This window comes from Aotus nancymaae, unplaced genomic scaffold, assembly GCF_030222135.1.
Source record: "Aotus nancymaae isolate 86718 unplaced genomic scaffold, 86718_ANA_hifiasm-v0.15.2.pri h1tg000014l, whole genome shotgun sequence".
Taxonomy (NCBI): Eukaryota; Metazoa; Chordata; class Mammalia; order Primates; family Aotidae; genus Aotus; species Aotus nancymaae.
Genome location: NW_026988425.1, coordinates 92,842,831 through 92,864,812, shown reverse-complemented (window position 1 = coordinate 92,864,812; position 21,982 = coordinate 92,842,831). Strand labels below are relative to the sequence as shown.

Below are 21,982 nucleotides of genomic sequence, written 5' to 3'. Positions count from 1 at the left end.
ATGTAATTCTGCATGGTGTAAAAAAATTTTTCATAGTAGAAAAAGGCAGATATTGTTACACCTTGATAATTTATAACAAATTTATAAAACAAGAGGTTTGTATATTTTCCCAAAAGGGTCTCTTGAAAAAATGTAAACATTTTATGAACAGGTGTAAATAAGGAATTTCTGTTACTGAAATATCATGCTGTGTGTTTAACAAGTAGAAGAAGGATTGAGTTGATTTCATGAATGGCTGAAAGTTTTTTGTATATTAGAATTTTGTAAAATTTTTAAATAAAAGTTTTTTAATGAAAGAATGAAATAACCATTGTTTTATAATGTTTGTTTAATTAATTAAATGTATCCATGTAGAATATATTTACACTGTCAATATCAAATCAGTAATATGAAAAAAGCTATCACAAAAGCAGCATAACTGAACAGTAAATATGGTTATGGTATAGAAAAGAGCAATTATCTTACTTCATTTTAACTTTTGTGGAATAAAATCAAGTATTTCTTTAAAGTATTTATTATGTCCTTGCATTATGGGAATATTTTGAAAGTAGAAGACACAATCTTTTTAAGAGCTCTATAATTTGTTGTAATGCCTTCATAATGGAAAAAACACACTTGTAAAAAATACTACAGATCAAATTCTGGATTAGCCAATTCCTAGCTATAATATCTGGGCCAATTACTCATTTTTTTTTTTTCTGAGCCTCAGGGCCCTTGTCTGAAAAAAAAAAGGTGATAAAATTACTTAACTTTCAGGATTATTGTTATACTTCTTCTCAGCCTCTTTAATAGTCTTCTCTCTTTTAACCTGCCATAAAAACTGATAGGTGTGTTCCTTAAATGTCTAGTTTTGGTACACTGTTTTTCTCTCTTTTCCCATTTATGTTTCCTGATTCAACCAACTCACTTTTTCTCACTATCTATTTACTAATGGATACCAATGTTAAGCCTCCAGGCTGGTTGTCTCCTCTGAGTTTGAAATTTCTTTTCCACTGGGCATATTAACTTGGTTGAACCCACAAACACCTCAGACTTAACTGCACAAGTCAGGTCCTCATCCCTGCTGTTCTTCACTCCCAAACATTTTATCCACAACCAACACCTTCGTTGTCACCTTATCAGGACAGTCTTTTCAAATCACATTTTCACTCTGACAGTTTCAGTACTCCTAACTCCTCCTTCACTCTCTTTATCAAACATTTTTTCATGGAATGTCCACATGCTATTCTAGAGCATATTCACCTATGTAAAATAAAATAAAATAAAATAAAATAAAATAATCACTGTCTTGGTTACAGTGTTCAATATGTCCCACTTCCCCGGTACACTTATCACCACTTAGATTAGCAGGTAAGACCTTTTATGAGCTCTTTTCTATTTACAGCAGCTGAAGACACTCTTCTCTCTTCTGTAATCTTTGATAGTAATATAAAACATATAGAATTACCTTGATTCTTTTCACAGATCATATTGTTTTATACCTGTACATTTGCCTGTACTGTTTTCTCTACTTTGTATATCCTTTCCAATATTCCTCTGACTAACTCTTTGGTATTTAATTGAAACATCTTCTCATTTAGAAGGCCTTCCTCTGAATCTTCAAGTTGAGTTATCTTTCCTTCTCTTAGCATGAATCATATTTAAAATTATTTGCTTACATACCTGTTGTCACCCTAACTCTCCACATACATGGATATGGAGTTTAAATGGCAGTTATTTGTCTCTTTTATTTTATGTCCACTCAGTATCTAGCAAAGTACCTGGTAGTAATTGATAGCACTAGAGTGCTCAGTAATTGGTAGCACTGCGGCTCTAAAGAGTAAAAGGGTAAGAAGTTGCTGGGCTGAGAGGCTTTAACCAACACTATCTCCATTAGTTACTTTCAAAAATAACCCCAATAAATATATCAAGGTAGTGAAAGCAGTTATTTACTAGGCAGTAGTACAGATTTATAAATAAATCCTTAGCCATCAACTTCCAAACAGAATATCACATACATTCATTGAATATAAAAATTGCAGAGATAATATTAAGTAGTGTTTGTATTAATTACTTTAAAAACGCTTTAGTTACTTTTGTAAAAATTAATCTACTTTTATTATAATTATTATCATCCTGAGATGCGGTATTGCTTGAAATCACAAATTAGTCACAAATTTTTGAAGGCAATGCTATAAAAATATATTTTTTCTCACTCACAACACTTGCCTACTTCAGACAACTTATTTTTGAAGATACTTCCTTTTTCATCAAGTATATATCTATCACAATCAAAATACTCTATCATTTACAGATAAGAAAGTAATACCAAAGTGAAAGAAAAGTGAGTTTATCAGCCTTATAAATCTAAGCTTAAATTATTTTCTGCTACGCTTGCTGTTAATTTATGTATATTTCTGCAAAATTAAATTTTATGCTAAAAAAATATGTTGTTTTAACATTAAATAAAATGTTTATATTCGTTGTTTGAATCAAAATAGTTTTTGTTTCAATATGACAGTGTATAAACAAGAGAATAAAAATAACCTAGTTTTTTTAGTTTTTTCTAATGTCTCATCAAAGAAAAGCTTTTAAAGTCTTAATACTTTCTAATGGATTATTTTGTTTTAGGTAAAAGCATTTTTACATTTATAAAAGACTTTCAAAACCTGCTGCAATTTTTTTAATGGGCCTAAATGGATTCACAACTTACACTAAGCCCATCTTCAGCTATTCTTAGGTATGCACTTAATTGCAGAACGACAAGACTCTGCTAAGGATATGATTCATGTACCTGAAGACCCCAATTATAAGAAGAGGTCAACTAAAATCACCAAACCAATTACTAGGAAAAAAAAAAAGGAACGGAATATTTTTAACAGCAGGAAAGAACAAAAGGGAAAGTAATTATTATGGTCCTATAATACTTATCTTGGTTGTTAAGCACAATTTGTTAGCTGCTGTGACATAGCACACCTTGTTTACTTTACTCCTGTTGGGAAAATGTTAATATGCCTGAGTTGTTGCCAAAGCACACAATCCTAGTGATAGTGAAGCAAAGGACTACTTGTTGACATTAATGACGCTAATGATGGCATTATTTGGTTTCAACAAACATATGATTAAAGTTTATCATAAAAATCATAATCCAGTTGTTTATTCATGTAGATAATTGCAGTCATTTCATACTGAAGATAGTATTTTATTTTATAAGTTCTGGGATACATATGTAGGATGTGCAGTTTTGTTACATAGGTAAATGTGTGTCAGGGTGGTTTGTTTCATCTATCAAACCCTCACCTATGTATGAAGCCAAGCATGCATTAGCTATTTTTCCTGATGCTCTCCCTCTCCCTGCACTCCCCCAACAGGTCCCAGTGGGTGTTGTTCCCCTCCCTGTGTCCATTCCTTCTTATTCTTTAGCTCCCATTTGTAAGTGAGAACACACTGTTTGGTTTTCTATTCCTGTGTCAGTTTACTGAGGAGAATGACTTCAAGCTCTATGTCTCTGCAAAGGACATGATCTTGTCTCTTTATGGCTGCATAGTATTCCATGGTATATATGTACTACATTTTCTTTATCCAGCTTATTATGGTGGGCATTTGACTTGATTCCATGTCTGCTATTGTGAATAGTGCTGCAATAAACATATCTGTGCATGTATATTTACAATAAAATGATTTACATTGCTTATATTGCTTTGGGTATATACCCAGTAATGAGATTGGTGAGTCAAATGGTATTTCTTGTTCTAGGTCTTTGAGGAATCACCACGCTGTCTTCACATCTATAACCATCTGATGTTTGACAAACCTCACAAAAACAAGCAATGGGGAAAGGATTTCCTATTTAATAAATGGTGCTGGGAGAACTGGTTAGCCATATGCAGAAAACAGAAAATGGACCCCTTCTTTACACCTTATACAAAAATTAACTAATAATGGATTAAAGACTTAAATATTAGTTTCTATTCAAACATTTAGATATAACATTCATCAATAGCTATGCTTTTTTGCTTTTCAAAATCTAGACTAACATTTAAAAAAAAAGGATGATAGCATTTATTTTAAAAAAACAGGAGATTATACTATTTACCATGGAAAGATTTCAAACATATTCATGTTTCTGGAAAATGAAAAGATATAATTTAAAATGTCAGCTTTAGATATACGAGCAAGCTTTCCATAATCTATCATCCAAAACAAACTATTATTTAGGAACTCTGTGAAGGTAGAAAAGCTAAAATCATGTTTCATAAATGAAAAGGTTTACACTAAAGTGTGTGACTGTCAAGAACTAAAAATGATTTTTAAAGGTGTGTATGTGGGCTGCTGTTTTTTGTTTAGTGGTACTAAAATGGCTTCATATATCCAAACTCTGTTTGCAACGCCTTCTCCAGTTTCTGTTAAAATAATCTGGCTAGTTAATAAAATTGATGGAAATCTATGTCAATAGTATTGGTGAAGGAAATAAAGCAAGTTACTAAGCAATATATATATATATATACACACACACACACACACACATAGGGTGATCTTATGTGGAGGGAGGTAGTAAATATACACATATATATTTACTGTGTATATTTTAATCTGAATTAAAGAGGACTTGCATATTACACATGTTCATGGTGTTTAATTTTTTAGTAGATTTACCTAAATTACATCTATAATTAGAAAAAATTCACAATTTTGAAAGTAAAATGGTACATGTGTAGATACTGCAATTCACTCTCAGTGGCAGCTTTCCTTGACACCCTCACTAAAATCTGCCCAATTTGCATATTCCTCCATTGTTGCTTCATATTTTTTTCCTTAGCGCTTTGCCTTAGCCAAGATACTATATTATCTTGATTATATAATACCTTACCTATAAGACAATATAATAGATATATACTATACCTATTTATTATGTTTATCCTTTGGCTTCGTATTAAGTATATAATTTTGGGAAGGAAGAGATTTTTATCTACTGAATCTAGTAAATCAAAACAGATATATAATAGCTAGGTGCTCAATGATACTAGTCAAATGACTATATATAAATTTACTCATTAATTTATGCAAAGGTATGCATATATGCATACTAACATATAAATTATATGTCATATAGTAAAAGTCACAGTCCTCTACTTTTGTTTGTTCCCCTATCTGACTTTTTTAAAAGGAGGAAAAGATATATTAATACACATAACAAAAATTCCAAAACCTTATGAAGAATGCTGCCTCTTTATGTAAATAACTGCTACTTTTAGGCCACATGACAAAGTTCAAAGAGTGCTCCACAAAAACATTTGAAAAGTACTTTTTAAAACAACATAAGAACAAATGAGGCATTTGCTATATTTTTTTCTTGTAGGTATAATTGTTTCCTCCAAGTATGAATGTATCTGAGTTATTAAAATTTATCTTATTTTGATTAGAGTCCTTGAAAATAAAGCAGTTTTCCATGATGTGCACACTGTTTGCTGCATCCTGCTATGGAAGAATGTGTATCCAGAATGAAAAAAAAATGCCATATATTAGGACAGTTGCCCTTTTTAGAATTTTGAGGCTTTAAAACTTAAACTATGAAATTTCTTAATTCACAAATATCTTTTATGTGCTAACAGAATTAAAAGGTTGTGATTAGTATTTTGAAGTCAGAATCACATGCTGACTTTTATATATGTGTATGAATAAGATGATATATGGTTATCTATTCTTGCTAGAGTGTGTAATTTAAAGAGTTTAGTGAAAAATTATTAAGAGCAGACTATAAACAGGGTATCACATAAACCTATAGGAGGAATAAAAACATGAGCACCACATGGTGTCTTAATAATAACATTTGTGTCTACAATAGTTGCCATTTATTCATCACCTATCATCTACCATAAGACTTTTACCCATAAGATTATTTCTTGAAATATCCCTTTGGAAAATTTATTGTAATCATCATTTTACAGAAGAAGAAATTGATATTCAGAGTTCAAGTTATTGATTTCAGAATCATCTGATATTAGTCACCCGTTTAAGTAGGCACCTCTTTCTGTGAGAACTTCATCACCCATAAGTAATATAAGTTATACTTTCCATGTTTATAATGTGTAGTCCTTTGTCAATGCCAATTTGTTTGGTCACTAGTAGAAACTGGAACATTTATAATATTAATATTGCTTTAGGAATTTGAAATTGGAATTGAAAGATTCCAGTTCATTTGCTCATAACACTTAAAACTCCCTGAAAATGAACAGAGGATTTATTGGATGATGCTACATTTACAAGGAGAAACAGAAAAAGCAAATCTCTAAGGAGAAGAATGAAGCAAGCATGTAAAACAAAGGAGATATGAGCCATTTTTGGCAAGAATTTTAATTTCCTTTTGTCAAGATAATCAAATGTATCTTCATTTGATTCTTTGGGCACTTTGCTCTTTTGAGAAAGATTAAAGAAAACTGCTGTGCAGCTCAACAAACATCTGCAACCATGCAATAGTAATTTGCTAGTATACAAACAGTTTCCAGTCTAGTGTAATATTGCTTTTATATCTATCACTCATAATTTTAATAAGGAATTGATTTACTCAGCATGCTTGCTTGTTTATCTTATGTTGATACATGTTCATTATGATAACTAGATTTTTTTGTAAATTCCAGTACATAGAGGCATTTGCATACAGTGAACAGATCAATGATATGTCCAATTTGGCTATTTTAAAATAGTTTTTATATTATGTCATCTTGGATCTTCTATATGTATAATTAATCAATTTATTTGTGAAAGAGAAATTTTTGTGATGCTGAATCCACAGATCTATTAGAAATCAATGACTAAAAGATATATTAAGAAATATGTAATTGGAAGAGAATTAATAGCCATGTATTTTCATTCACTGAAAAATTTAATGCAACAAAATAAATGTTTTAAAATTTATTATGTGCAGCTTCGTTACATAGATAAGCCAGTATCATGGGGGTTTCTTGTACAGATTATTTCATAACCCAGGTATTAAGCTTAGTACCCAATAGTTATTTTTCCTGATCTTCTCCCTCCTTTCGCCTTCCACCCTCCAATAGGCTGCAGTGTGTGTTGTTCCCCTCCATGTGTCTATGAGTTCTCAACATTCAGCTTCCACTTATAAGTGAGAACTTTTGGTATTTGGTTTTTCTGTTCCTGTGTTAATTTGCTACAGATAATGGCCTCTAGTTCCATCCATGTCCTGACAGTGGACATGATCTCATTATTTTTTATGGCTGGATAGTATTCCATGGTGTAAATGTGCTACATTTCTTTATCCAGTCTATCTTTATGGGCTTTTAGCTTAATTTCATCTATTTGCTATTATGAATAGTGCTGCAATAAAGACAGTGTAGCATTCCTCGAAGACCTAAAGACAGAATACCATTTGATCCGGCAACCCCATTACTGAGTATATACTCAAAGGACAAAATAACTTTTAAATTAAATTAAATTAAATTAAATTAAATTAAAGTTATGTGCAGATATCACAATACGTATTGGAGAAAGTAGTGCCATTTAAACACTAGCATTGCTATTACTATCTACTACTGCTGCTATTAGTACTGATTTTAGTACTGAAACTTTTATTACTAGTAATATGACAGATAACCATTACATAGTACTTATTATGTATTAGCATTGTTACAAAAATTAACTCAGAGCTCTGAACATAAAATCAGACAGCATTAGTTCATGTAGTCTGTATTTTGATTTAGTACTGTTTTATATTTGAGTTGGGCAAGTCACTGAAATGCTTTGAGAAATGTTCCTCATCAGTAAAATTTTAGAAATTTTAAAACAATTAGATTATGCATACAAAAGTGCTTTTTAAGATTTACCACATTCTACATATTCAGTTATTTATATTGTGCTCTGAGTAGGTATTTACCATTGGAGTTATTAACCTTAATTAACAGTAAAGAAATTTAAACATCTGTTAATTGAAAGTCATGACTACTCATATGTTGTCCAATTATCAATTATGAATAGAAATTTCTATCAATTCGATCTTTCAATTTATTTATTTTCCAGTCACTAAAGTGGTTAGGAAATCCCTCTAACCGTACATTAAATATCTACTATTATTTTAATTTCTTTTACTTATGTAATAGATTTGGATTTCCACTTCAATCAGTGTACTCAACGTCAACATTTGGTGTAATGGATTCCTGAGTTTCTTCAATATGTTTCACATTTATCCAAATGAAATGAGCAGCTCTGTTCCATAATTAATGATACAATATACTCCTTTTAAATAAGGATTTTTATCAGCCTATATAACTAATGACAGAGTCACCTAAATGATCAGTTGGCTTCATTAAATTTACCAACTACTGTGCTATTATCAGTTCCAATTAAATCCTAAGTATGTCTCTCACCAACATGTAAACACATTTTCTAATTGGGAAGTATCATGAGTAAATTTAATGGTGCCAATTTGGCTGCTTAAATGATTTAGTAGTTTAGTGTTAAAATTTGGCTCTGAAGGCATGCCTTTTTCTGTCCATTACATTTTGTTGCAGTTGGGAATATCCATGTGATAAAGTTTGCCAAAGAAACTAATACTAGCCTCATCTAAAGCATATTATTTGTATTTGGCAATGATTGTAGGTGTTTCCAGAGAGGATATGTTAACACACCAGCTGAATTGAGCTTACAAAGACCCAAAAAGAGATGCTCAATAGTCAACAAAAAGTATATGGAATTAGTAAGTGTCAGGAGTTTGACTGGAAGTTGATGCTGGATAAACTATTTTTCTCCATGAGGTATTTAAACAAATTTGGGCAGCCTTCTGCCCTTTTCTTATGTGCCTATTTATCCTCACATTTTCCAATAACTTTATATCTCTCCACTAAAAAAAAGTTATTTTATTTTACTTGCTACCAAATTTCAGAGAAGATTGTTCAAAATAGCCCAAGCCAAAAACAGTACTTTTCAAGACCTATAGGTGACATTGTGCGTGGGGGACTCAGAAAGCCAAAGTAGGGTAGTTTCTAACCCTAATTTAACATTTCAGCCCTGATTCTACAATTGTTTAATGCTTCTTTCTATAAAAAAGGTGTATTTCCTCACTTTTAGCTAAAAGTTTTGGCACTTTAATTCCCTTCTGCCAAATATTTTCTTACTTAATTTATGCTGCTCTAGGAAAATGACTTCACACCTCTGTCAAATTTCTTTTGGTTACATCTTCCTCTTTGTCCTATTTAAAATTCCAGGATAGCTGCACTAGACTTCATGTAAAATCCTTTCTCGTAGTTGTCTCTGTGACACAATGTGCTTCACTCATATTCATTCATACCTGATCTTTTGATAGTATTTTGCATAATTTTTCATCAGTCTTCCATGTTGTGAAGTTGAAATACCATGTTTCTCACCACACACACACAAACACATACCCACACACTGATTTCTTATGATTGATATCTCTGTCTTTATTTGTTGGAAATTGAATTCATGAAATAATTATAAAGCCAAGACACCAAGGAGCCATGAAAGTAGCTACACCTTAAGAATAACTGGAACCTGGAAATCAGTCACAATGAGGACTTAGCTTCAGTTTGTTTGTTTTGTTTTGTTTTTACTTGTCACTGCCCTCAGCTCTGCAGACTGGCTTGCTTAACCTGACAGGAAATATGGCCAACAGCCATATTATATTATGTTCCCATCCAGTTCCAACCACTTCCTTATACTGCTTTCTCATGACATATCAAAAATGGAAGGAAGAAATTCATCCCAGTTTGGATCAGTGTTACCAATTATGACCATGTAATGCATCCCACACATAATATGAGTCACAAATAGACATCTAAATGGTATTTTTGGTGGAGGGATACTTCAGATATGAGGAAAAGAGGGGCTTCTGGGAAGACAAATTCCTGGTTTTCCATTTAAGCAGATTAACGACTTTTCATCCTTTATATATTTGCTAAGATGTTATTTTTTTCTTGACCATAGAGACTAGAATACGTATTTCTTCTCTTGTTCTTGTACCTACTCCCATCACGGTAAACAAAGAAGTGTATTTCATGTGCTTGTTTCCTTAATCTGTATCCTTTACAAAATGATAAGTTCCTTGAGGGCAGAGACTTTTCATCGAAACTCTAATAGCACAGGACTCTTGGTCCAACATGGCCAAATAGGATAAGCTCTGGGGTGCAGTTCCCAGCAAGAACAACACAGAGGGTGAGTGATCACTGCATTTCCAAACAAGTTTTTACTGCTCAAGACCAGGAGATTCCCAGGCCAAAAAGCACCATGAGTTTCCAGCATGGCTGTTTCAGCTGGCACCATGGGTTTCCAAACAAAAACTCACACAAATCTGGGTGGCCATTTCAACTGGTGCCTGGAATGCCTGGGAGACAGAGCCACCCAATCAACTGAAAAAGAGGGGCTGAAACAGGGAGCCAGGATATCTGGCTTGGCGAGTCCCACCCCCACAAAGACCAGCAATCTGAAACGCTCTGGATTGATAGTTTCACAAAAAATGCAGCTGGACCCGGGATGGTCCAGCTCAGGGTTGGGGGTGGTCTGCCATTACCAAGGTAGTCCACCACTACCGAGGCACTCTACCATTACTGAGGCAGTCCACCATTACCAAGGTAATCCACTATTACTGAGGCAATCCACCATTACTGAAGCAGTCCACCATTACCCAGGCAGACCACCATTACCAAGGCAGTTCTATCTGTACCTGTCTAAACAAAACCACAAAGAAGTTTACACAGTAGCTGGACAGAGCTCGTGGCAGCTCAGCAATGCCTCTGCTGGCAGACTGTGACTGGACTACCTCCTGCTGGGCAGGGCATCTCTGAAAAAAGGCAGCAGTACATCAGGAACTTATAAATAAAGCCTCACCTTCCCAGGACAAAACACCTGGGAAAAGAGGCAGTTATGAGTTCCACTGCAGCAGACTTAAATGTACCTGCCCAGCAACTCTGAACAGAACAATGGAACTCCCAGCACAGCACTTGAGCTCCTGTAAGACACAGACTGTCTCCTCAAGCAGCTCCTTGGCCCCAATATATCCAAAAAAAAACCTCATAAAGGAGATCTCAGGCTGACATCTGGTGGGTACCCTTCTGGGACAAAGATAACAGAAGAAGAAACCAGCAGCAACCCTTACTGTTCTGCAGCCCCTGCAGGTGATCCCCAGGCAACTCCAGGAGGTCTGGAGTTGACCTCCAGCAGTCCTGCAGCAGAGGAGCCTGACTGTTAGAAAGAAAACTAAAAAAAAAACAAAAAAATAGCTTCATATCAACAAAAAGGATGTCCACTCAGAGACCCCATCTGAAAGTTACCAGCTACAAAGACCACAGGTAGATAAATTCACAAAGATGAGAAGAAACCAGTGCAAAAAGGATGAAAACACCAAAAACCAGAACACTTCTCCTCCTCCAAGAGATGACAGCTCCTTACCAGCACAGGAACAAAGCTGGATGAAGAATGAGCCTGATGAATTGACAGAAACAGGCTTCAGAAGGGGGGTAATAACAAACTTCACTGAGCTAAAAGAACATGTTCTAACCCAATGCAAAGAAACTAAGAACCTTGAAAAAAGGTTAGATGAAATGCTAACAAGAATAAACAGCTTAGAGAAGAATATAAACAACCTGATGGAGCTGAAAAACAGCATGAGAACATCTCAAAGCATACACAAGTTTCAATAGCTGAATCAACCAAGCAGAAGAAAGGATATCAGAGACTGAAAATCAAATCAATGAAATAAAATGAGAAGGCAAGATTAGAGAAAAAAGAGTGAAAAGAACTGAACAAAGCCTCCAAGAAGTATGGGATTATATGAAAAGACCTAATCTACGTTTGATAGGTGTACCTGAATGTGACGGAGAGAATGAATCCAAGCTGAAAAACACTCTTCAGGATATTATCCAGGAGAACTTTCCCAATCTAGCAAGGCAGGCCAATATTCAAGTCCAGAAAATACGGAGAACACCACAAAGATATTCTTCAAGAAGAGCAACTCAAGGCACATAATTCTGAGATTCACCAGGGTTGAAATGAAAGAAAAAATGCTAAGGACAGACAGAGAAAGGTGGAGTCACCCACAAAGTGAAGCCCATCAGACTCACAACATATCTCTCAGCAGAAACCCTCCAAGCCAGAAGAGAGTGGGGGCCAATATTCAACATCCTTAAAGAAAAGAACTTTCAACCTAGAATTTCATATCCAGCGAAACTAAGCTTCATAAATGAAGGAGAAATAAAATCCTTTACGGACAAGCAGTTGTTGAGAGATTTCATCACCACCAGGCCTGCCTTAGAAGAGCTCCTGAATGAGGCACTAAAAATGGAAAGGAACATTCAGTACCAGCCACTTCAAAAATGTACCAAATGGTAAAGACCATCAACAAAATGAAGAAACTGTGTCAACTAACAGGCAAAACAGCCAGCTAGCATCCAAATTACAGGATCAAATTCACACATAAGAATATTAACCTTAAATGTAAACTGGCTAAATGCCCCAATCAAAAGACCCAGACTGGCAAATTGGATAAAAGTCAATATCCATCAATGTGCTGTATCCAGGAAACCCATCTCACATGCAAGGATACACACAGGCTCAAAATAAAGGGGTAGAGGAAAGATTACCAAGCAAATGGAGAGCAAAAAAGCAGTGGTTGCAATCCTAGTCTCTGATAAAATGGACTTTAAACCAACAAGATCAAAAGAGACAAAGAAGGGCATTATATAATGGTAAAAGGATCAATGCAACAAGAAGAGCTAACAATCCTAAATATATATGCACCCAATACAGGAGCACCAAGATACATAAAGCAAGTTCTTAATTACCTACAAAGAGACTTAGACTCCCACACAATAATAGTGGGAGACTTTAACACTCTGCTGTCAATATTAGACAGATCAACGAGACAGAAAATTAACACGGATATCTAGGACTTGAACTCAGATCTGAACCAAGCAGACCTAATAGACGTCTACAGAACTCTCAACCCCAAGTCCACAGAATATACATTCTTCTCAGCACTACATCACACCTATTCTAAAATTGACCACATAACTGGAAGTAAATCACTCCTCAGCAAATGCAAAAGAATGGAGTCATAATAAACAGTCTCTCCGACCAGAGTGCAATAAAATTAGAACTCAGGATTAAGAAACTAACTCAGAACCGCACAACTTCATGGAAACTCAACAACTGGCTCCTGAATGTCAACTGGATAAACAATGATATGAAGGCAGAAATAAAGATGTTCTTAGAAACCAATGAGAATGAAGACACAGTGTACCAGAATCTCTGGGACACATTTAAAGCAGTGTCTAGAGGGAAATTTATAGCAATAAATGCCCACATGAGAAGTGAGGAAAGATCTAAAATTGACACCCTATCATCAAAATTGGAAGATCTAGAGGGGTAAGATAAAAAAAAATACTCAAAAGCTAGAAGAAGACAATAAATAACTAAGATCAGAGCAGAACTGAAGGACATAGAGACACAAAAAACTCTTCAGAAAAATCAACAAATCCAGGAGCTGGTTTTTTGAAAAGATCAACAAAATAGACAGACCGCTAGCCAGATTAACAAAAAAGAAAAGAGAGAAGAATCAAATAGATGTCATAAAAAACAATAAAGGATATATCACCACCTATTCCACAGAAATACAAACTACTTTCAGCGATTACTACAAACAATTCTATGCACATAAACCAGTAAACCTGGAAGAAATGGATAAATTCCTGGACACGTGCACCCTCCCAAGACTAAACCAAGAAGAAGTTGAATCCCCAAATACACCAATAACAAAGGCTGAAGTTGAGGCAGCAATTAATACCCTACCAACCAAAAAAAGTCCAGGTCCAGATGGGTTCACGGCTGAATTCTCCCAGACATACAAAGAGGAGCTGATAGGACTCCTTCTGAAGCTATTGCAAATAATACAAAAAAGAGGGAATCCTTTCAAATCATTTTATGAGACCAACATCACCCTGATACAAAAACCTGGCACAGACTCAACAAAAAAAGAAAATTTCAGGCCAATATCCATGATGAACATAGATGCAAAAATCTTCAATAAAATACTGGCAAACTGACTGCAACAACACATTTGAAAAAGCTCATCCATCATGATCAAGTAGGCTTCATTCCGGGGATGCAAGGCTGGTTCAGTATATGCAAGTCTATATACGTAATCCACCACATAAACAGAACCAAAGACAAAAACCACATGAACATCTAAATAGATGCACAGAAGGCCTTTAACAAAATTCAACAGCCCTTTATGCCAGAAACTCTCAATAAACTAGTGATCAATGGAAGTTATCTCAAAATAATAAAAGCTATTTATGACAAAACCATAGCCAATATCATACTGCATGGGCAAAAACTGTAAGCATTCCCTTTGAAATCTGGCACTAGACATAAAAATGTTTAGACTTCAATTAAAAAACTGACTCATGATCCCAAGGATCAGGATGATCTCAAGCTGGAAACATACACAAAAACAGTAATGTTATAACAACTGAGATACCAGAGATTTCAGAATTATCTGAACAATATTTTAATAGAGTCATAATATAAGTGTTTCAAAAGGGAATTACAAACCCACTTGAAACAAATAAAAATCAGAAAGTCTCAGCAAAAAAAAAAAGAAAGAAACAAAAATTCAGTAAGGAAACAAGGAAGAGTAAAATGGAAATATTGTAAAAAGAAATATAACAACTAAAATAAAAAGCTCAGTGGATGAGCTCAAAAGTAGAATGATGAGGGCAGAGGGAAGTATCTGTGGGGTGGAAGACAGAGCAGTAAAAGTTACCCAATGTGAAGAACAGAGAAAAATAAACTGATGAAAACATTGAACAGAGCCTCATGAATCTATGTTTCTGAGTCTCTGAAGGACAGGAGAAACAAAGATAGGAGAAACAAGTGGATCTGGAAAAAGTATTAGAAAAAATAATAGCAGAAATGGTCCAAATTTGGAAAAACACATAAATCTATAGGTTTCAGAAGCTGAGCAAAAATTAAATATGGTAAACCCAAAGAAATATGTATCAAGACATGCCATGATTAAACTTCTGCAAATGAAAGACAAAGAAAAATTCTTGAGAGCAACCAAAGTAAAGGTCACCTTTCATACAAGGGAAAAAAACAACTAGAATGACAGCAGATTACTAATCAGAAATCAGAAAGGCCAGATGGAGGTGACACAATCTATTTTCAGGTGCTAAATGAAAATAATTGTCAATATAAAAACCTATGCCCAATACAAATATTATTTAGGTGTGAAATGGAAATCAAGTCACTCTTAGAGGGGAAGTCCTTAGCAAATTTGACTCCAGATCTACCCCAAAAGTTATCTAAAGAGAAAAGAAAAAATAAAGAGGCAACCCTAAAATATCAGGGAGAAAGAAAAACAGGAAAGCAAAAATCAGGGTAAATACAATATGTTTTTCTTCTTTACCTTGAGCTTTCTAAATTATGTTTTATGATTCAAGCAACAGTAAAAACACTGTCTGATATGATTCCAAAGTATGTGGAGAAATATTTTAGACATTTATATTAAAAATGGAGAAGGGTAAAGGAACTTAAAAAATGTTAATACTTCTACACTTCTCTATAGTGATAAAATGATGACATGGGTAGACAGTAAAAATGTGCATATTTTACCACATATGTATTTTACTATAGTCATATGTTAAATATATATATATATACACATGTTTAAAACATAATACATATATACATGTAATATATATCTGTTACAAAAAGCTATATAAAGCCATTACAAAGATGTACACTCAGGACAGTGTGAATAAGTCACAGTGGAATTCTGGAAAATGTCTCTCACAGTAAGGCAAGGATAATAAAACAACAAAAACACTGGAAGAACCAACAGAAAACAAAAATTAAATTGCATACTTATTCTCTAATATGTCAATGATTACATTAAATATATTATCAAAATGCACCAATGGAACACAGAGAGGGATGATGTGAATTTTAATTAAGTGATACTTAAAGTATAAACCAATGTCAGATGGAAAAAGCGAGGAAAACACATACTCCAGTGGTGCTTCTTTTTCCTATTGATCTCCTGATGATTCCCATTAGCTATACCCATTAGAAATACCAAGAACAAGGGTATACATTCCAGAGAGCATGTAGATCTGCCTCCTGTGGCAGAAAACATGAAAGCAAATGGAAATATGTGATACATTAGTTTAACTGAAACATAAATATACATATTTCTAATTTCCTTTCCTGCTTCCATACTGTTGCTTCCTTCCCATACTGTAGAGTATGGGTACCCTATTCTGTATACAGCTCTAAAATACAGAGTTAGTTCCCTCTATAACTGCATTTAGAGTCATCATGTAATATTTAATAGAATGAAAATATTTGGTCAATACAATTTTACCTATAAAACCTGCAAAATATTAATTGAATAAATATATTGCTTCTTTCCCTCTCTCCTTCCTACCACACACACACACACATACACACACATATACTACATATTGAACATGTGTATGAACATTACATATATGTTTATATAAACAGAAATGCATATATAATATGCAGACTTGACAAGGTCATGGGAAAACAGACATTGTAGTGTAATGGTTGTCAGTGTAATTAGTCACAGCTTGTCTTCAGGTAAATTTGAGTGTGTGGGTGTGAATGTGTGAAAACTCAAATGATTCCATACTTTCTATAAAGTATATCTACTTCTATAAAATTATCTTAATGATATAATTAAAAATATGTGCAAAGATTTTACTATAAGCATATTAAGGATGGTCATTTATGATTAAAAATATGGAAATTTAATAGTTATTCTATAATACAGTCCTGATGAAATGAATTTTTATACATATATAAAAGAACTAGCATACATTTGTAAAAATGTTATTATTGAGTATTAGTTATTGACAATAAAATAATATTAGTCTAGCTGAGTTTGTTAAGGTTATGTGCACAGTACAGTGTATAAAAGCATTTTCATCTGTAGTTTACCTTCCAACTCTATTTTTTTCTAAAGTTTACATTTCAACATATATTAGTTATTCGACCTAGACTATTACATAGTTTTCATAAAGTCATTAAATTGCATATAAAAATAAGAGCAATCATCTCATAGTGTTATTTTGCTAACTTTAATGAAAAAGTGAATACAAAGTTCAAGAAGCTCTGGCATATAACGCATGCACTATAAATCAACAAGAAATATGATCAGGTATCCAAAAGATTTTATTGGATAATCTTGAGTCATTTAAATATGCAGGAAAAAACCATGTAATTGAAAGTTTTATATATTTGAGATGTATGCTTTTGAGCACTTTTAGAATTATTTGGTTTATCATGAATATTAGTAGAAAGAAGAAATAAAGAAATAGAAATGTCATTAATTCTGAGGACTCACAAGTAGTGTTTTGAGAATGCACAGCTCCTTAAAAAAAAAGAGATCTAGAAAGGGAAAATCTACCATATACTTTATTTTTTCTTACTTTTTATTATACTGGAAATAACCATATTTATCTTATATAAGTAATTTTCTACTTCACTAATTCCTTTGAATTTTTTTAAGTCAAGAGAAAATGTTCCTCATTATATCTTAGTAAGTGATAATAATGTTTAAATGTTATGAAGATAAAGTTAAGTCCAACAGTTGAATAGCCTGGGTGTTTTGTTATCTAATGCAACTAGATTTACCACTTCTCAGATGTTAAGAGTTGATCTAAGTAAGAACTGGCAGGCAGACTAGAAGCTAAAAGAGTGTCTAACCTGAAAACATATTTAATGCAAAATGTAAATACTTTTCGTACTCTAGTTCCAAAAAAAAAAAAAAAAAACTAGGAACATATTGATTCAAAGGAAAACTGTTTAGCTACTTGATACTAAAAGAAGATTTTCTAACAGGTATGACTTCAAATTGCAAGGTCAAAGATCTTGATTGGAATTATGAATTCTTACTTATGAACAACCAACCTGTAAGGTTAATTAGGACAAAACTCCATTTTACATGTAAGAAAACCATGTCAACACAAAGGGAGCATCTTGCCCAAGTTCAAGCTAATTTATTTCAGGGATGATAATTGAAATGTGCTTTCTGGACTCCCATAGCAACATTCTTTCTATCATATTATGTTTTATATTCATAAATATGATGATACTCACATGATAAATCTATACTGTTTCTCAAATGATTATATTAATATAAAATTTATATATAAAATAAATATTTTTCTTTTCTAAAATGAAAGATAATGGTCTACATAATGACGACTTTGACTTCTTTAATGACTCCTCTACACAAGCCATGATTTAACTTATTTTTCAGTATAATAAACAGACAATTAAATATTTTATGTAATAAATTTAAATAAATTGATCTTTATCTGGGTTTCATTGGTGTAGTTTAATTGGCTTTATTAGTGAAGACACTTTGTAATAATAGTTAAAGATGACTGTGTAACCTAATTTTTTTACCATGAATATTTAACCGACGCCTTAACTGAATAATTTGATTTAGTGATAAAAATAAGTCAAGGTAAATGTATAATTATCTTATAAATATGCAGATGATAATTAAAATAACAGATTTTTAAGTGCTTTCTTTTAAAAAATATGGAATTGAATGTCCCTCTGAGAAATTTTTGCATTAAATATATTCTTAATTATAACCACTGAGAAATAACAGAAAGCAAATGAATAGAAAATGGCAAGAGACTAACCTACAGATACATGAAAATCTAAGATAAGAATGAGAGTAGGGCAAGTAGTGTGATGAGAGATCAGCAGTTTTCTCATATTTATCCTGCCTAGGTTAAGTTGGGTGAGAAGTGGCGGGAAGCTGAAAGACATTTTGGTCATTAGTTAAAAAGTTCTAAAGAACTTCAACTTTCAACATTGTGTATTTTTAGTATTATTAGTAAATCCAAAAACTTTCACCAATTCTCTTAACATAAAAACTTCAACTGTATTTTAAAAATGTATGTTTATTTTTTAATTGACATGTAATTGTACATATGTATGGAATACAGTGTTTTTGATACATATATATGTTGTATAATGATCCTCAGGGCTGTTAGTTTATTCATTACCTCATGCATTTATCATTTCTTTGTTTTAAGAACATTAAAAAGCCTCTCATAGCTTTTATATAATGTGCAATACTTTCCTATCAACAGTAGTCACCTTCCTGTACTATAGAGCACCAGGAATTATTCCTTCTATCTAATTGCAACTTTGTACTCATTGATCAACCATTCCCTATCCTCTTTTCTCCCCTTCCCAGCTCACCCGATTTCTGGTGCCACTGTTCTCTTTCTGCTTCCATGAAATCAACTTGTTGCTTTAGATTCCACATATTAGTGAAATGATAGAGTATTTATCTTTCTGTCTTTCTGTGTCTAGCTTATTTTATTTAATATAATATCCTCCAGGTTCATACATGTTGTCAAAAATGACAGGATGTCATTCGTTTTCACGACTGAATAGTGTTCACTTGTGGACATACACTACATTTTCTTTATCCCTTCACCCTTTGTTGGATATGATTCCATATCTTGGCTATTGTAAATAGTGCTGAAGGAAACATGAGATTGCAGATAATCTCTGCCATACTGTTTTGATTTCCTTTGGACATGGACCTAGTATTGGGATTGCTAGATGATGAGGTAGTTCTATTTTTAATATTTTTAGGAACACCCACACTGTTTTCCACAATGGCTGTAATAGTGTTCAATCCCAGCAACAGTGACTAAAATTCCATTTTCATCACATCCTTGTTAAAACTTGTTTTATTTTGTCTTTATAATAATATTCATTCCAGTTGGAGAAATGGTATCTCATTGCAGTTTTAATTTGCATTTCCCTGAAGATCGGTGATGAGTTTTATACTTTCATGTATTTTCATGATAGCAATTTTCATCCATGTATTTCCAGTTTTTGCAATCTTTAAGCAGTGTGAAAACTGGATATGCATGGATTTCTTGTGAGGCCTGTCTAGCAGCATGAATTCCCTCAGCTTTTGCTTGCCTGGAAAAATCACTATTTCTCCTTAATTTCTGCAATCCAGCTTTGTTGGCATAGTATTTTTGTCTGGCAGGTTTTTTTGTTTTTCTTTCAGCACTTTGAACATATCATCTTATTTTTTTCCTTGCCTGAAAGTTTCGGCTGAAAAACGCGCTGTTTAGTCTAATGAAAATTCTCTTATATGTGATTCGATGCTCCTTCCTTAAGCAATTAGAATTTTGTCTTTGACTTTTGATAGTTTGATTATAATGTTGTTAGATATGTTCCTCAGAGAGGATCTCTTTAAGTTGAATCTACATGGAATGGTTTCAGCTTTATATATATTTTGATGTTCATATTTCTCTCAAGACTTTCGAATTTTTCAGCTATTATTTTATTAAATACCCTTTTTATACCTTTTTCTGTCTCCTAGAAGTCCCATAATGCAAACATTCATTTAATTAACGATGTTGCATAAGTTTTGTCAGTTTCTTGTTATTTTGCATACCTTTTTTTCTCATTTTTCCTCTGACTAGGTTATTTCAAAGATTGGTTTTCAAGTTCAGAAATTATTTCTTCTGTTTTATCTAGTCTGATGAAGCTCTGAATTGTATTTTGTATTGCTTTCATTAAGTTCTTCAGCCTCAAATTTCTGTTTGGTTCTTTATTATAATACCTATTATTTGGTTTAATTTCTCACTCAGATTATATATTTTTTGGATTTCAATGGTTTCTCTGTATTCTGCTGAGTTTCCTTAATATAATTATTTTGAATTCCTTTTCAGGCATTTTGTAAATGTCCTTTCTTTGGGATTTGTTCTTGGAAATTTACTGTGTTCTTTTGGGTGTATGTTGCTTTGCTTTTTCATGTTTCTTGTGTTCCTGTGTTAATATCTGTGCATCTAGTAAAATAGTTGCTTTTCTAATTTTTAGAGTGGCTTTTTTGGAGAAACAGGCTCTTGATAGGCTAGTGGGAGAGGTGAGATGGACCACTAGGATGGCCGTTGAACTGAGCTTGGGTATGCAAAGGCAAGGTTGGATTGGGCAGCTGTGAAACTCTCTCTCCTGGGAAGTGAGGCCACCACCAGACTAGCTGTCAGGCCAGGTATGAGTTCATGTGGCTTTGACAGTTTTGAGAGGCTGGGCAGTGGTCTGTCTGAAGAGGTGGGCCACCTCTGGACCAGCTGTCAGGCCAGGCACAGATGCACTTGGGATCATCTATCTAGTCAGTTGTGTGGTGCGATTGAGCATGGGTATGGCAGGCTTGCCAGTTGTTTGGTTAATTTCCCACTGTATAGGTCCCCCTGTTTCCTGGGAATATGGGTTGCCACATTGGTATAGACACTCGGGTCTCAAGGTTGGTTCATCTGGCCTAGGCTCCAGGCAGCTGAAGTCATGGTGCTATAGGTATTTGTGTGAACGTGATGGAGTAACAATAGGGTCTCAGGGATTAAGAGTGAGTTGCAACTGGTCCCCAGGAAGAATGCACTCTAGCAGTGGGCTAACTTTCAAGATGGAGCCATGCTATAGCAGCTTAGGTTGTGGGTGCTCAAGGTTGGCTCCTACTCTGCGGCATTGAAGGTGCATGAACGTCTACCTACTCTCCAAATTGAAGATGACTGATGTACTGGGAAACCTTTCTGTAACAAGAATTCCTGGTGTTTGTGGCAATAATGGAGACTGTTAGGGATCTCTAGCTTAGATTTTCCTCATACTAAGAAGTACTCCTCGACCCTGAGCTGATCTTGGTGAAGAGAAAGTATGGCAAAGTCAGAATGTCTTGCTTTCCTCCCTATGTTGCTATCCTGGGATTCCATGTTTCACAGGGATGTTATTGCTCTCTTGGTACTCTCCAGTGTACTTACTCAGTAACACCTGTCAAAATATAGTTGTTTATTCTTTTTTTGGGGGCCTCTTTTGGTGGTGGTAAAAAATGTCAGGTAACTGTAGTTAGCCATCTTGCCAAAATCATCTCAATGATATTCCTTAAAGAGATGAAATGGTTGTTTTA

General features: G+C 33.8%; 1 long non-coding RNA gene across 1 annotated transcript in view; it reads left to right on the top strand.

The window, feature by feature from the left end:
- The window catches only part of LOC135274812 (uncharacterized), a 182,469-nt gene extending 177,662 nt beyond the window's left edge, over positions 1-4,807 (top strand). The window contains exon 3 of the long non-coding RNA XR_010342546.1: positions 3,736-4,807. This is a non-coding gene — a long non-coding RNA (uncharacterized LOC135274812). The remainder of the gene's footprint in view (positions 1-3,735) is intronic.
- Positions 4,808-21,982: the final 17,175 nt, after the last annotated feature.